The sequence below is a fragment of the Chiloscyllium plagiosum genome, chromosome 6 (genome assembly GCF_004010195.1).
Source record: "Chiloscyllium plagiosum isolate BGI_BamShark_2017 chromosome 6, ASM401019v2, whole genome shotgun sequence".
Taxonomy (NCBI): Eukaryota; Metazoa; Chordata; class Chondrichthyes; order Orectolobiformes; family Hemiscylliidae; genus Chiloscyllium; species Chiloscyllium plagiosum.
The window spans coordinates 8236161-8248237 of record NC_057715.1 but is presented as its reverse complement, the minus strand read 5'-3'; positions in this window follow the sequence as shown (position 1 = coordinate 8248237).

Sequence of the window (12077 nt, the reverse complement as noted above, 5' to 3'; positions counted from 1 at the left end):
TGTGAAAATGAGAGAGAGAAAGTGAGAGAGAATAAGTAAGTGAATGAGTGTGTGTTTCTGAGAGTGAATGTGAGAGAGTGACACTGACAGAGTGAATGAGTAAGTGAATGTGAATGTGTGTGTGTGTGTGCATGTGTGTGTACATCATGAATGAAACTAATAGATCAAGCCATTTTTCTTCAGCTTAATATGCAGGAAGCACACACATACTTGAAGATGGTTTGAAAAATGTCAGTCCTGATGATTTTCTTTTGGTTGGTAATTATTATTGGAACATATAAAGGTAATTGCTTCATTCACCCACAGTTGATTGTTTTATTTGCATTTCTAGATTTGATTTTGCTTTATGACTGTAATTTACCGTTCATTTCGATTTCTGGCAGGGCAAAATGCAATATAAAATTTCATCATGTGATGAAACAGTTGGCTGGTGACAGATGATATTACTCACATGAAAAATGGTAGAAGTCATGTGATTGCTTAGGACACTACAACATTCTGGAAGATACAGGAAAATTAAACAATCTCACAAAACATGACACTTCATGATCAAATAGAAAACTCATGGGCTATGGTTGCTTTTCAGAATGTGAAAACTGATCCATGCCACAACTAACATTTCAATAAAATGCATTTACATTATATGTGTGCTTGTATAACTAATTAAGATGCATAACTAGTTTTTAATTTAAACTGGTGTGAGAAATTGCAGTGAAGATACTCAGTGAAGTAGTATTTATTATCTTTTTAAAATTTCTCACAGTCCTGCTAATAGTTGCTTTAATTGCAAGATGGCTTCACTTTTGCGAAGCCATTTGTAGTATTCTTGGAGCATGAGCTTGCTTCTAACCTAGGTAACTCCTCCAAAATCCTCTTTTGAGTGAAATGTTTACAATCATTATCTTAAAGATAGCAGAAAGCAATGATATGGAAGCACATCTGTGATAAAGTGTCTTATATAAGGCAGTCAGTCACCTAAAGTGGTTAATTGACATCACAAAAGAAGCAACATTCATCAAGATATAAAAAGACTCAAACTGGGAGGAAGTAATATTTTTCTTGTGTTTGAGTGTTCCACTTTGCTGATTGACTGTTAAGCTAGACAGTAATGTGCAATTACTGCTAAGTCGAATGAGATAGTGTCACAAAGGATGACCATGTATCACAGATATAAGGTAAATAGCTATTAAGCACTATGTAGTGAACTTGTACCATATCCAAGGTCAGCCTATTTTCTGCCAAAGATTTCACATGGGGACTCTGCCCAGTATTGTATCAGTACCATGCTTTGATTAATACCAGTGAGTACAATTGGTGGTAATGAATCCATCCACATTGTCTCAGACAGTTCGAATGAAAACAAACCACAACATAAACCATGCTGACAGAGGTACAGGTTTCACTGTATATACCATGGTAGCTGCATGTGGGCACTGTTCTGTTAGCAGTGATCTGTTAGCAGTGTTGAACCTTTGACAAACTCTTCAATTCTACAAAAAGACACAATAATCCAAGAAGAAGAAGCAAGAAAACAATTCTGGTTAGTGAATTGTGAATGTGTCTTTTTTTTGTGTGTGGGAAATGCTAGCTGGGCCAATATTTATTGGCCATCGTTAGTTGCTTTTGAGAAACTGGTGGTGAGCTGCCTTCCTGAACCATTGAAATCCATTTATTGTAGGTACATCCACAATGCCATTAGGCGGGGAGTTCTAGAATTTTGACCCAGCAACAATGAAGGGATGGTAATACATATCAAATTCAGTGTGTTGTTTAGCTTAGAGGGGAACTTACAGGTGGTGGTGCTCCCATCTATTTGCTGTCCTTCGAGATGATAGTCGTTGGGGTTTGGAAGGTTCTGTCTATGGACCCTCGGTGAATTTCTTCAGTATATTAAATGGTACACACTGAGAACTTTGTGCCCATTTCAGGGTTCCAACACAAAATTTACTAAAATATCCTCAGTCAAATGAAATAAAAATTGGACATGGAGTTAAAAAAGAATCAAAAACTTCTTAAAGAAGAACACAGATTTCTTGACTCTGCTAAACTAAGCCTCTACTGCTTTCTGATTTGGGCTTTTCATAAGTGGAACTAGCCATGGGAAAAACTAAAGACTCAGCTCCCTATCCTTCCAAAGTGCTTGACTCCACAAGTAAACCATGAGGATTTAAAAAGTATCTGTTACTACAAACAGAAAATTAGTCTCTAACATGAGGCTTACAACAGAAGACAGTTTTGAACCAAGACTTTGCCAGTCTACCAACAAGGTCAAACGATGTGGATTTGAGGGCTTCAACAGAAATTTATACCGCCTGCACCAAATCAATATCAGTCATACCCCATTAACAGTTAAAAGGCAACAGTATATCAAAATTGCAGACACTTTGTCTCATTCAATGATAACTAAATTAGTTTTAATAATTCAATCAACATTAATTATTCAATCAGATGAACCTAACAAGTGGGACCAAGAAAAGAAATCAAAGGAGCTGCAGATGCTGGAAATCAGAAACAAAAACAGAAATTGCTGAAAAATCTCAGCAGGTCAGGCAGCATCTGTGGAGACAAATCAAAGTTTACATTTCAGGTCCAGTGACCCTTCTTCAGAAAGGGGCCCAAAGCCTGATTCGACATGATAATGTCTAACACAACATCGCTAGCTAAATCATCTGCCTTCAAATCATCAAAAAAAACAAAAATAAAACTGTGTTCTGAAGATGGATCACTGGACCTGAAATGTTAACTCTGAGTTCTCTTCACTGATGTTGCCAGACCTGCTGAGTTTGTCCAGCAAATTCTGTCTTTGTTTAATTTTTTAAAAATAAGTTCTTCCTAGTCCAATGCATATTTGATCAGGTAGGATAATCTCTGGGTTGTTTGCATTTATAGAGTTAGAGACTGAGTGGGAAATGTGGTGATGGTAGACTTTGTTAATGCTTTGAAACAATTATAAAAAGGGTTTGAGATCCCGAAAAAAAAGCAGCTTTGGAGGGAGCTCTTGAGGACTTTGAGAGGAGCTAATGTGTTCTTGTGTGTGTGTTTGACTGTTCTAGTCATTCTTCTGCTGCAAAGTTCATGCACCAATAATAGTGTTCTTATTCTGAAATGAAATCTATAAATTTCACAAGAGCTGATCTTGTACCTTAGAATTAATACTGGTAAGTACTAGGTAATACATCTTTATTGTTTATCAAAATTGAACTTTTGTTTTGCAAAATCTTCATGTTAGTGTCCTTCCTCATGATGTCCATAAAGTAGATTGATACCAACAATTAGGATTGGTAGCATGGTTTGAGTGGGAATGACCATAATGTATCTCATGCTGACAAAGGTATAGATTTCAAAATAGAAACATTTCCTATTCATGCTTTCCAATATAATTGACTACCTCTTAAATGGTTGAACATTCAAGTACTCATAATCTCCTTTTATCCCTAAATGTATTTCCCATTTAAAATATAAGTTATATTCATGTCCAATGCACAGCACACAATTAGGAAATTAGATATTCATGAAATCTATGACAAGGTGCACTCTAACAGATAATTTTTAAAAGATTTTAGCATTTTACTGTATAATTTATAATTAAGAATGATAACACTACTCTTCCACAAATGTATAAGATCATGGCATCAGGATTTGCTGGCTGTTTCTGGCTGACTGTTTGATGATAAGAAAGCAACAAGTTCAAGGTCAGTTCAAGGTTACTGTGTTTTCTGTTTGAAATAAACTATTTCAGTAGAAAAAACAGAATGAAATGAAGGTTTAATGACTGAACAGAGGAGCAAAGAGTGGAAACAGACACAAACCAGGTAAGAATGTTAATCAGAATGACTTGTATTAAAATCAGAATTAAGGTTACAAACTTGGACCTAATAGCTGATGACCATAATTTGAAGTTGCATTAAAACAGACACCAATTATGTGCTGTTCAGACACAATCTTTGTTGAACAGTATCGTGGAATTGTAATAACTACACCCACTGAATTGTAGAGTGGATCATCCACACATAACATCACATGGTGGACGAAGGGAGAAACTGCACACATTCATGAGTTTGGTTCGGGTGGAAGGGTTTCAGAGAGAGAGATTTCTCTGCCCCTCCAGTGGATGTCTCAGTGGTTAGCACTGCTGCCTCACAATGCCAGAGACTCAGGTTCGATTCCAGCCTTGGGCAACTGTCTGTGTGGTGTTTGCACATTCTCCTGGTGTCTGTGAGGGTTACCTTCTGGTTTCCTCCCACAGTCCAAGGATGTGCAAATTGGGTGGATCGACCATGCTAAGTTGCCCATAGTGTCCAGGGATGTGAAAGCTAGGTGGGTTAGCCGTGGGAAATGCAGGGTGAGAGGGATGGGGCGGGATGTTCTTCGGAGGGTTGGTGTAGACTCGATGGGCCAAATAGCCTGCTTCCTCACCACAGGGATTCTGTTCTGAGATCGGTGTCACTTTGTTCCTCTCTTTTGCAACAGCTGACAGTGCTCTGCCTGGCCTTCAGCAATTTTCCTGTGCCTTTTCCAGACTAAGGGAATTCCCCAGCAAGAATTTCATGATCAAGCATGTCCTGTCTGCTGTGATTTTAATGCAAGTCTGTAGAAAGGAACAGAATAGCAAAATACCCAGTCATTTGGAGGTGAACGTTTTGGAAAACATGCAGAATAACTGTTGCTGAGAATTGACAAAATCTGAGCAAACTTTCTGAGACAGATACACTTTGGCTGACACTCTCCTCATTACCAATGCACCTATGATGCCCCATTCATTCTCGCTTCCCTCTCACCAGCAGTAAAAGGTCTTGCTACTACTCAGACTGACCTGGAGTCCTGGCACTGGCACTGGCACCATTTTTTAAAGCCCAGCCCTACCCCTGCTCACACATAGTCAATAGGACGATGCTCATGTATGTAATGAGAGAGAAACCAAAGACAATCAATTTTTGGGGCATACATTTGGCATACTTGGCATTTCATTACAAATACAAGTGCACATTCATAAAAATACTACTGTTTGAGGAATAAATTACCCAGATTACCAGTCCTTACTCTCAGTCCATCTTAGAACCCAGTCATAAGATGATCTCCTCATTCCCTATTGTGCAAGGCAGCCTCATATCTTCTCACTGTTCAATGTGGGACTGTTACACACTGTAATACCTTCAAACTGTTGAAAATATTCACTTTTATTCAGCAACAGCTAAAGAAAAGAGTAAATAGGGAAAAAGAAACAAAGCTGCATTTGCCTCTGGGAACAGGCAGGAGCTTGACATTCAAGTTAAACCATATTTACAATATGGGAATTTACAATTTACAATCAGACTAGGCTCTTTATGTCCTTCAGACTTAATATTGAATTAATTCCGTTCCTTTCTTTTAGCTTGTTATCATGTCCTCCCCTTCCCCATCTCACTTATTGTTCTTGCAAGTCTGAGTCGACAGTGGTCAGGCAGCATCCGAGGAGTAGGTGAGTCAATGTTTCGGGCATAAGTCCTTCATCAGGAATGCGGAGGGGGAAGAGTGTCACTTTTCGACTTTCCTCACTTTCTCCTCCTTCCCAGTCTGACAGGAGACACACTATTGTTCTGCCATTCTCACATTCCAATCACTTAGTGTCAATTGCTGACATCTTTTCTCCACCAGCACGGTACACCCACTAGCCTCCCCACCACACGCCTGAACTATAATATAAATGCTATCCCTCCGCACTTCACTTCAGCTGTGATGAAGAGTCATCTAGACTTGAAATGTTAGCTTGCTCTCTCCATGAATGCTGCCTGAGCCGCTGCGATCTCCAGCATTTGTTGTTTCTTTTCCAATCAATGAGTGTTCACTGCCTCCAGCTCACAGCTACTGGAACTGCATGTCAAATCAGTCCTGTCTGAATTGTTGCATCTGATACTACAGTTCTCGTTCATGCAGAAGAAACTGATCCTGTGCTCAAAGTCTTCACCTGCTTCCTTTGAAGACTGCTGCCACTCTCTCAGCTCTTCTGAGTAAATTTAAAAACTCCTCTTCTATTGCTCCTGTTGTGTCCATCACAGCATGCTTAATTTATGCAGCTCACTCTGTCCGGAATGCACTGTCAGGGCTCCCCTCTCATCCCTCCCCTATGCTGTCTTCAACAATATAGCACCAATGATCACAGATATTTTGTACAATAATGGAATGGATGTCTTTTCTATTGAAAACACCTACAATATGATATGGTGCTGTCAATGCAAAGTGTGCACAGGCTACAGTGCCCTGTACCCTGCAGCAAGCCAGAGATGTCACCAAAGCTTATTTTGTCGGCTGTACAACTGATGTTGTCACTTTCCCCACCCTCCTCTCTGATCTATCACCTCCATCCCCACCCCCATTCACCTATTGTAACCCCCCCCCATGTATCTCTCCACTGTGGAGGCTTCCTGCCTCCATTCCTGATGAAGGGCTTTTGCCCAAAATGTAGATTTTCCTGCTCCTCGGATGCTGCCTGACCTGCTGTGCTTTTCCAGCACCACTCTGATCTAAACACAGGGCAACAAGGTCAAGCAGTTGTGGTTGGTAAAATGTTGGAAGCAGCAGCTAGTTGAGCTTGACCTTGTCAAGCACCAGGTTAGGATGGCCATCCACTGCTTCATAAGACCATAATACCATAAGACATAAGAGCAGAAGTTAGGGCGGGTCAGAGGTCCCCCATTCCTCTCGTTAGAGATATGAGAAGATTGTAAGTGCTTGATGGTTACTGAAATCTCGGCCTTCTACCTACATGTCACCCAAGAAAAGGCAGCATTGCATATAAGAGCATGTTGGCAAAAGCTTAAAGTTCAAGGTGAGAGGAAGTCGGAGGAGGTGGTCACAGTCAGTTCTGGGGGTAAGCTCAATGAAAGTCAATGGGGGGTGTTATCTGGGTCACTGCTTTGGCAGGGAGACTGGGAAGCAATTGTGAGGATTGGAGACTGGGATAGACAGGGCACAATTATTGTCAACGGTTAATAGGCCTTAGGTAGGGGAGGTTTGGGGAAGACAGTAAGAAGTGTACAGCATGCTAGTTGCCATTACTAAGTTCCAGAACTGGGCTCATTACAATGTTAAGGGTTGAAGTCGTATTGCAGAGGCATTTGGGAACAAGGTGAGCTTGATGAGTGCAAGCATGAAAGGACCGTCAAAGTTCTGGATGGGGCTTAATTACCAGACTGAACCTATGACTCACTGTACTAAGCACAGCCTGTGTGACCTTCCATCCTCACCCAACCATAAATGTGCTAAATGGAAATTGGCTGTGACTACACCCTGAGAGGGTGTGCCAAGTGGATCATTGTTCTGTCTGAGGAAGCAGGCTCTACCTTTGAACAACACCTTCAAAGAACGACTGCAATTACCAGGCAATTTGACAGTACATGTTGAAAGGCACTTGCGTTGATAAAACCCTGCACAAACAGTGTCCAACTGGGTGGGACATATATCCAGGTCACAAGCAAACTTGAGTATCTCGTTGGTGAATTCAGATTGAAGTCATCTCTGTGAAGCAAAGGTTATCACCAATGGTCACATTTCACAAAGTCAATCCAAGATCTCATGAGCTTCAATCAAATCTGACTGACTTAGACGGACAGCCCAAAACAATTCGTGACTGATCTCTGTGTAACTCCCCAAATGACTTAATATGATTTTCTGGACTGCTTGCTTCAAACCAGCAGGATTGGCCATTGCCTATTCTCCAAACTGTACCGAGACAGAGCCCTGATCCTGAACCCCTAATGGTGCCAATAGAGTTTGTTGAAGCCCCTGAATTGACTCCTGTCTTACAGTGACTACAGTCTCTGGCTAAAGGCTGTTTCCATTGGCCTGCCTGAAGACTACACTGCTTAGACTTTGAAATATGGCTATCTGGTCGATCATGTGTGTGTGTACATGTGAGATTGATGTGGCATGATGTTCTAAAGCGACATGTCCATCCCCTTGACTGATCACTGCTGGCAACCATGACAAGGGGCCTGGTTATGAGTTTAGATCAGAGTGGTGCTGGAAAAACACAGCAGGTCAGGCAGCATCCAAGGAGCAGGAAAATTGAGATTTCAGGCAAAAGCCCTTCATCAGGATTTTCCTGATAAAGGGCTTTTGGACGAAATATCAATTTTCCTGCTCCTCGAATGCTGCCTGACCTGCTGTGCTTTTCCAGCACCAAACTGATTTAAACTCTGGTTTCCAGTTTCTGCAGTCCTCACTTTTGGGCCTGGTTATGAGTCTGCGCTAAAAGTCAAGTTATGACAGACACACTGGCTCAGGCTGAGGGACAAAGAGCAAAAAAAGCAAGGAAAAGCAGGGCAAGGCAAAGCTGTTGTGAATGTTGCAAGTGTACATGAGCACTAAGAGCAACTGCGATGCCCTGAGATGCATCTTGGTCCTATCCATGAGATGGGTACCACTCCCTGGGCATAGATTCTCCTGGCAGCAGCAGGCCAATGAAAGCACACCAGTATGCCATGCAGTATTGAAGGTAAAAACTGTATTGTAAATGGGTCAGAGATGTGCTAATGACAGTAGAGACAGCAGTTGTTGGCAGTTGCTGCCCATGAGTGTGCCCTGAGGTATTGGTGAATGCTGTCCATGATCGAGGGCTTGAGGAGTTAGCAATGACCAGGAATCACAGGTAAATGCGCTGACTTAAATACTGGGAAATGTTGCTCTCTGATTTTAATCCAGTGAGAGGCAGAATAGGAAACTCTACATAAATGAGATGAGATTAACTCATACAGATGTTAGTGCACACAAACAAGCCTCTTCCTGCTCATTAGTGGGACTGCCCACCTTGCCATTCAATCCTTGATTGGAGAATAGGACTTCTTGCTCTCAAAATCAAGAATCTCATTGTTGCACCTGATCTTCCCAACTTTCTCACCAATGCCCATGTCGGTCAGTCACTGAAAAGATTCTGCCTCATGTCTACTCCTCAACAAAACAAAAATACTGAAACACAAACAGAAATTGCTGGAGAACTGCAGAAGATCTGGCAGCATCTGGGGGAAGGAAGCAAAGTCAATGTTTCTAGTTTGGTGATTCTTTGTCAGAACTAACAATGATTCTGATGCCAGTTCCGATGAAGTGTCACTGGACTGGACACATTAATTCTGCTTTGTCCCCTGAACGCTGCTCAACCTTTTTGTATTTCTCCAGCAATTTTTGCTCTTGTTTCTGGGCCTAAACAGCTGGTTTCTCAAAGATGAGAGCTCAGATTGAAATGGTAAGCTTGAAAATTTTGTGCAGCTTCTTGATAAAGGCCAGCTGGCATTTCAAGGAGCTATCACCTGTTGAACAAGAAGCCTTTCATCTTCCATTCCCCTTGCTGGCTTCAACATTGCTACCAAAAAAATACTATAAATTCTGTATTTTATAATCCTGCTCCACAGCTACCTGATGAAGGACCAGTGCTCCAAATGCTAGTACTTCCAAATAAACCTGTTGGACTATTACCTGGTGCTATGTGATTTTTAACTTTGTCTACCCCAATCCAACACCTGCACTTCCACATCCTAAATTAATTTAGTCCCATTTGCCAACATTTGGCCCTTTTCCTTCTAAACCATTCCTATTCATATACCCATCCAGAAGCCTTTTAAGTGCTGTAATTGTACCAACCTCCTCCACTTCTCCTGACAGCTCGTACAAGCACCAGTCTCTGTGTGAAAAGTTGCCCCTTAGATTCCTTTTAATTTTTTTTCCCCTCTTACCTTGAACCAATGTCCTCTAGTTTTGAGCTCCCCTGCTCTGGGAAAATGACCTTGGCTATTCACCCTATCCATGCCCCTCATGATTTTAGAAGCCTCTATAAAGTCACCTCTCAGCCTCTGACTCTCTCGCAAAACTAGCCCCAGCCTATTCAGCCTCTCCCTATAGCTCAAATCCTCCAACCCTGGCAACATCCTTGTAAACCTTACTGAGGCCTTTCAAGTTTAACAACATCTTTCCGATAGCAGGGAGACAAGCATTGAATGCAGTGTTCCAACAGTGTCCTAACCAATCTTCTGTTCAGCCACGACATAACCTCCCAACTCCTATAGTCCATACACTGCCCAATAAAGGTGAGGGTACCAAATGCCATCTTCACCACCCTGTCTACCTGCGATTATACAGATAGAAACTCACAACAAGATTTGCAATCTTTTAATCTATTTTCACAAAATTAAAACTTCCTTTCTCCAAAAAAAGGAAGCAAGACTTAGATGGACGCTGAAATCTGATTAGAATTGTATTGCTAACGGTATGTCTTGCAGGTAGTCCATGGAGTGGAATATTTTGTACAGTTGTTAAAGGTCAAAGGTCAGAGTGCAGATGCAATAAAACCAGGAGTAATGTCACAGCAGACGACATTGAAAACACAGTGGCAAGGCTGGAAAGGAATGCAGGAAATGTTGAAGTTCAAATCACTGGCTGTCAAGAGAAGTTGGCAACTTCTTCACAATGAAGATGCGGCAGATTGTTTCGCCATGGAGAGATTTCTTTTTACTTGCCATTGATTTTCAGTTAGAGGGCTGTGAGAAAACATGCACTTTTTGTTTGCCAAACAGCAAATTGGGATGTGGTTTTAAAGTAAAAGATCAGTTTTATGTGATTGATGGGAAAACTGATTAGATTTTGATAATGCCCTAAAGCTCAGTTTAGAAAGCTTTTTTCAGTCCAATGCACCCCCCGCCCCTCCCCCTGTCCCTCCCCCTGCCCCAACCCACAGATGAATATTAGTCTCAGAAGGGAGACACTAAAGCAATATTCTAGGAGTTACAGTTCACCACTATGACAGTTAACATTGATGCACTCTGGCAATCCATCGCTTGATTAAAGTATGGGTTTTAAGCCAAAACATGGGTGGCCTAATATGCCTCCACAGAAGCAGACGCAGGACATGATGACTTAATGTGCAAGCACAATTGGCACAACTTTTGTTTTCTTTTTTCGATATTCAATTTATGCTAAATAATTATTCGTTATTGGTAGTTCAAAAATAATAATAATAATTTGATTGATTTGCTCCTTTTTCAATTTCCTGGGTCCCAAGTGCTAACTTTCTAACCTAACAGTAATTGAATACTCATCCAATTCAACATAATTGGCTGAATAAACAATAGGAATTTGACTCCTAGATCATGGCATAGAAAGAGGCCATTTAATCTGTTGTCTGTCCCAGCTCCCTGTATGAAAAATAATATATGATGTTTTAATTTTTTAAGATAGGATTTATACAAATAATTCATGATTTGCACAAGCTCAAGACTTACTTACATAGCTCTCTTTATGCAGAAGGTCAGAAGCCATATGACACCAAGTTACCGTGCAACAGGTTTATTTGAAACCACAAGCCTTTGGAGCGCTGTTTCTTCGTCACCTGACGTCACCTGATGAAGAAGCAGTGCACCGAAAGCTTGTGGTTTTTAATAAACCTGTTGGATCATAACTTGGTGTCGTGTGACTTTTGACCTTGTCCACCCCAATCCAACACCGGTACCTCCACTTTATGTTCAAGGGCCAATAGAAGCGAATGCACGCTTGGCTCAGGAGGAGGCAATCTAAACCAGTTGCAGAATGTAAACACACACCTAATTGTACTATTGACTCCACATATCCACTGGAATCTGTCATGATAACTGCACCATGTAACTGCGAACACTACAGGCATATAAAAGGTGGTTGTGAACATATTCAAGCAATCACATTAACTGAAATTTTACTTACTTACCTTCAGTACTGAAGTGGCTGATTTTCATTTCTATTGTTATTGAAATAAACAAAAGGAAGAATTTACATTTTCTGTCTCATTATGGTTTGCTTTTAACATAATGGGTGTCATTGTTCCATGCAAATATATGTCAAGGTCACCGGGAAAACTGTAATCACAAGTGTAATAATTGTACATAACCATCAAATGGACAAATTAGCTTCCAGGTTAACACTCTCAAAAATAATTAGATGTTGTGTCATTGTAGTTAAAATGCAGGCTTGTCCAAATTTGGTCATTTAAATTAGGTATTTTAAATGATGTAATTCTACCAGCCCCCACCACTCCCTATGGCAGCTCATTCCAAACATGCACCACCCACTGTGAGAGAAAA